This window comes from Eublepharis macularius, chromosome 7 (genome assembly GCF_028583425.1).
Source record: "Eublepharis macularius isolate TG4126 chromosome 7, MPM_Emac_v1.0, whole genome shotgun sequence".
Lineage (NCBI taxonomy): Eukaryota > Metazoa > Chordata > Lepidosauria > Squamata > Eublepharidae > Eublepharis > Eublepharis macularius.
In genome coordinates this window covers 110665290-110671289 of record NC_072796.1, presented here as the reverse complement: position 1 = coordinate 110671289, position 6000 = coordinate 110665290, and positions in this window count along the sequence as shown.

Here is a 6000-nt window from a genome sequence, read left to right as displayed (position 1 = left end):
TCTCAAGTGCTGGCAGGTCTCATACATCTGAAGAAATCTTCTTTTCAAGTATTCACCCAGAAGGCATGCCTTAAAAAATTCCTGCACAAAAAGTTTCCAGGAAACATGCACTATTTTAAACTTGGGCCTAGACCAGGTAGATTGGCAGCCTCAGTATCTATTTCATTCTCTTCCAAGATGTTTATTAGCACTTACCGTTTAATGATGTCATCACTAGAGATGGGCACAAACAGCAATACAAACTAAAAAAAACCCCATGAACTGCCCAATCTGCTGTTCACAAACAAGCTGTTCGTGAGGCCCCATTCTAAATGAACAGGTGGTCATTGCAAGCCTCGTTCATTGCTGTTCGTTGCTGTTCATCAAGCCAGACAGTCTGGCACCTGCAATCAATTCCCATGGCAACTCAGGCATGGATTGTCTGAACTCTGTCTGAACTCCTGCTGTTGTCCTGGAAACCCCAACCTAACCCCAATCTTGCTTGACAGGCAGGTCTTCCTTCCAAGTGTGGACTGGAGCTCCAAATTTGTTACAAGAGGGGAAAAAAGAGGGGGAGGGGGCTCCCAGGTCTGGCTTTCAGGGAGAGACAGCTGCTGTTAGAGAGCCAGGGTGAGTGCATTGGAGCTGGAATTTTCTTTGTGTGTGATGGAATAGGGATCTACTTCTTGAGTTTCCAGGGCTGCCGCCAGGCTCTGAAACCAAGCTATTATTTATTATTGGTACATTTCCTGCTGCCTGCTCAGGTAGGGTTTCTGGGAGTGGTGCAGTAGGAATCTTGATGGCTGGAGGAGAGCCTGCTGGCCCCCACGAACAACGAACAATGTACATGTTCATGACAGGATCATGTTCATCAGTGTTTGTTGTTCATTGTTCGTGGATGGCAACAAACAACGAACACCATGTTCGGGTTTTTTTTCTGTTCGTGCCCATGTCTAGTCATCACACATGCCACATTTCCCTGTCAACAGCAGTCAATGATGTCATCTTAGGTTTGTCCTGCTAGATGTCATGGAAAAGAAAGGAGGAAGCTGCCATTTAAAAAGTGGGCATGCGTTCAGTGACTTACTTAATCTGGATCTAAGCAAACAGGATTTTATAAATAGGTTTTGCTTGGCACATTTTGTAGGCAGATGTGTGTGTAAGGTGTTATGAAGCCACAACTTACTTATAGTGAACCCTTGTGGTGTTTTCAAGAAAAGAGATGTACAGAAGTGGTTTGCTATTGCTTTTCTCTGCATAGAGAAAAGCAATAGTAAACCACCTCTGTTGGTCTTCCATCTAAGTATTTACCAGGGCCAACCCTGCTTAGCTTCCAAGATCCAAAAAGATCAGACTAATTTGGGCTATCCAGGTCAGGGTCTTGTAGACAGATGCAGGACATAAAATGGGGTGACATTTCAGATTTTATTCCAGGAATAAAATTAGAAGAAAAATCAAAAGACTTCAGTAAAGGGGCAAGATTTGCAGCAAGACATAAAGGCCTTCTCTTGGAAATAATCAAGATTAAATTGTGAAAAGTGAGGGCTTCCGGTTTGGGATTCATGGAGGTCTGACGCAGCTCCAACTGCGGAGCTGACCGGACTGCCATTTTAAGCGGCCGGTGGGGGCAAAATACCCCACGGCCGACTGCTCTCAGGTGGAGAGCAGGCAAGAATGCTCAAGACCTCAGGGCGCGTTGATCTCGGGCGAGGGGGGGGCTCTACGCGACGGGCCCCCTCACGACCCTTGAGGTCCCACCCTGTGACAGGTCAGCTATGATCTCTGCGGCAGTTTCGGGGCCAATGCGGTTGGCATAAGACCTACGTACCCAAGCTTCAACAGGGGAAAGAGGAATAGAGGAGGAATGAAGATTGAAACAGTGATTACAACCCACGGAAAGTGAGTGGGAAGGTAAAGATCACTATCTTCTGATACGGGACAGATTGTTAAAAGTAAAGAAGATTAAAAGTAGATTTTAAAATTGCAACAGGCTAACTATAAGGAGGAGAAGACTCGGCAAGAGTCGAAATAGAAAAAAGACTAAGTTTAAAGAAGTTATTAAAGAATTTGGACTATTGTTTTGAATACTTGCAGTTATGGAACTGTGAGAAAATTTTACCATCGCGAGAGCTACTGCGGGAAGTCGGGAGACAGGAAGTACGTAATAACAATAGAGTTGCTGGAGAGAAGCGGCCCCTGCCGGAGGGCAGGAAGAAGGGAATCGCCATCTTTGAAAGGGGAAAAGCCGCGGCTTCAGCGGAAGAGGAAGTAAGCCATTTTGGATTACAAAAACCATAGAAGAACCATAGAGAAAAGACGCCCGACATTTTGGATTTTCTAAAAGTTTTTTCTTTGCAAAAAGATCGGGACATTTACATTAAAAATTAAAAAGACACTAAATTTTACGCCACGGAGTTAAGGAAGAGGGCGGACTCGTGGGAGCGAGCTAAGGCAAGCCCCACGATGTCGAAAAAAGAGTGGCAATCGGCAATAGAGAACCTAGACAAAAAACTCTTAGAAGTGATCAAAGAACTTAAGGACATGAAACTGGAGTTGATCAAAGAGGTTAAACAGACAGTGAAAAGTGAGCTGTCAGAAGTAAAGAAAGGTATGGAAACAATGCAAAATGAACTGCAAGGAACACAGCAGAGAGTTAAAGTAGTAGATGGCGCGGTGGAGAATCTAGCTGACACGCAACAAACAGAGATGAGGCTGATGAGGGGGAGAATGGCGGTTGCGGAAAGTAAACACATGGAGAAGCAGCTAAGATTTCGTGGCTTGCCGGAAGTGGAAGGAAAGACAGCGCAAGAACAGATGACTGAGGTGTTAGCTGAATACCTGGGGAAGGAGGAGGAGGAAGTTGTGGCTATCCTGGACGTGGTATATCGTGTAAATTCAAGAATTGCGACCCAGAGGAAATTACCAAGAGATGTGATTGTGCAATTCACGACCCGAAATATGAAGGAGAAGATTGTGACTAAACAGTTTCAAGATCCATTGGAGATTGACGGCAAGACGATTATCATTATGAAGGAATTACCCAGATCAGTGTTATTGGACCAGAAAAAATATAAGGCGCTAATTCAGATTTTGAAGGACATGAAAATCAGGTACAGATGGGAATTACCAGAAGGGGTGTCCTTTGAATTTGGAGGGGCCAAAAAACGCATCAGATCTGAACGAGAGATGGAGCGATTTATAAGAGACAATGAAAAGGACTTACCAGCAACAAGATTATGATTATGGAGTGTAAAGTTTTATCTTGGAATGTAAATGGACTTAATTCACCGAATAAGAGAAAAAGCATTTTTCACTGGCTATTAAAACAAAAATGTGATATTGTATGTCTGCAAGAGACCCATATTCGAAAACAAGATGTAAAGCATCTAAAATCAAAAAAATTGGGCAATGATTTTGCAGCGGCCTCTAATAAGAAAAAAAGAGGAGTAGTGCTTTATATTAAAGAGGAGCTGCAGCCAAAGTTTGTAATGAAAGATGTGGAAGCCAGATTTATAGCAGTGGAATGCGTATGGAATTCAAAGAGAGTGCTGGTAGTTGGAATTTATGCACCTAATGGAGCAAAAGAAAGCTTCTTTGAGGATTTAAGGAAGCAACTAGATGAACTTTCATATGACCAGATAATACTTGCTGCAGACTTCAATGGAGTGACAAATTTGGATTTAGACAAAAAATCATCAACTGCACAAAAGAAGAGAGGACTGTTACCAAAGTTGTTTTTTGAATTGATACAACAGGAAACTTTAGAAGATGTATGGAGAAGACAAAACCCGAAAAGCAGACAATTTACGTTCTACTCCGCAAGACACTTTACATTATCGAGAATTGATATGATCTGGGCCTCAAAAGACTTAGCGTTATGGACTAAGGAAGTGGAAATAATGCCGATGGTAGGCTCGGATCATAATCCAATTATGTGGAAATTGGGGAGAAGGAGCAAAAGGAAAGGATGGAGAATAAACGAGGACTTACTTCAAGAGGGAGAGAATATGGAGATGCTGAGAAGAGAGACAAAGTTCTTCATACAATACAACATGAATAAAGAAGTACCAACCAACAAGGTTTGGGACACTTACAAGGCGGTAATTAGGGGCATACTAATGGACTTAAATGGAAGAGCCAGAAAAAAGAAAGAGGAGAAGAGACAGGAGATCATGGAGAAAATAAAAGCCAAAGAAATACAGTTAAAGAAGAGACCAGGGAAAAAGAAAATTTATCAGGACATTAAAATATTACAAGAACAGCTGACAGCAATGAATAATAAAGAATTGGAGTGGAATCTTAAAAGACTGAATCAAAAAGGGTTTGAAGGTGCAAATAAACCTGGGAAATATTTGGCATGGCAATTGAAAAAGAGAAAGGAAAAGAAAATAATAAATAAAATATGTGAAGATAACAAAACGTATTTGGAACAGACATCCATTAGTAGAGCCTTCTATAAATTTTATGCTAAATTGTATAATAAGAAAGAGGTGAATAAAGAATCAATAACGACATATTTGGAGAAAATGAAGCTCCCAGTAATCTCGGAAGCGTGGAGAGACAGACTGAACAACGAAGTAACGGATGAGGAAATAAAAATGGCAATACAATCAACAAATTTGGGAAAGGCGCCAGGGCCAGATGGACTTACAGCCAAATTTTATAAGACAATGGCCAACGAACTGGTACCATTCCTAAAAGAAGTGATCAATGGAGTATTAAAGGATCAACGGATTCCAGATACCTGGAAGGAAGCTAACATTTCATTGATCCCCAAAGAGGGCCAAGATCTGACTAATGTGAAAAATTACAGACCCATATCCTTACTTAATAATGACTATAAAATTTTTGCGAAGATACTGGCAGAGAGAGTGAAGGGATGGCTTTCGGAAGTTATTGAGGAGGAACAAGCAGGTTTTTTACCTGGTAGACAAATCAGAGACAATTTAAGGACAGTGATCAATGCTATTGAGTATTATGATAAGCGTTGTGACAAAGAGGTTGGTTTCTTCTTTGTTGATGCTGAAAAAGCGTTTGACAATTTGAACTGGGACTTTATGTTTGCCACTATGGAAAAGCTACAAATGGGAGAAAGATTCATAAGAGCAGTTAAAGAAATCTACAGAGACCAGAATGCAGCAATTGTGGTGAATGATGAGACTACTAAGAAATTGACTATAAGTAAAGGAACAAGACAAGGTTGCCCGTTGTCTCCGCTGTTATTCATTTTGGTATTGGAGATACTGATGATACAAATACGACAAGATGAAGAAATCCGCGGAATAAAAATAAAAGACTTTTCTTATAAGGTTAGAGCATTTGCAGATGATATAATGTTAATTGTGGAAGACCCAATGGAGAATATGCCAAAAGTGATAGAGAAGATCAAGGAGTTCGGAGATTTGGCAGGGTTTTATATTAACAAAAAGAAGTCAAAGATATTATGCAAAAATATGACTAAGCAAAAACAACAACTGTTAATGGAAATAACGGACTGTGAAGTAACAACTAAGGTGAAATATTTGGGAGTTAAACTGACTGCAAAGAATATAGATCTATTCAAAAATAACTACGAAAAGTTATGGACTCAGATTGAGCAAGATTTGATTAAATGGAATAGATTGAATTTGTCATGGTTGGGAAGGATTGCAGCAGTTAAGATGAACGTGTTACCAAGAGTAATGTTTTTGTTACAGACAATACCAATTATCCGAGACTCTAAGCAGTTTGAAAAATGGCAGAGGAAAATATCAGACTTTGTTTGGGCAGGCAAGAAGCCTCGAGTGAAAATGAAAGTTTTACAAGATGCAAAGGAAAGAGGCGGAATGCAACTGCCCAATCTAAGACTTTACTATGATGCAATCTGCCTAGTGTGGCTGAAAGACTGGATGACGCTGAAGAATAAGAAATTATTGGCCCTAGAGGGATATAAAAAAATATTCGGATGGCATGCATACCTATGGTACGATAAAGTGAAAGTGAACTCTATGTTCTTACATCATTACATACGGAAAAGCCTAT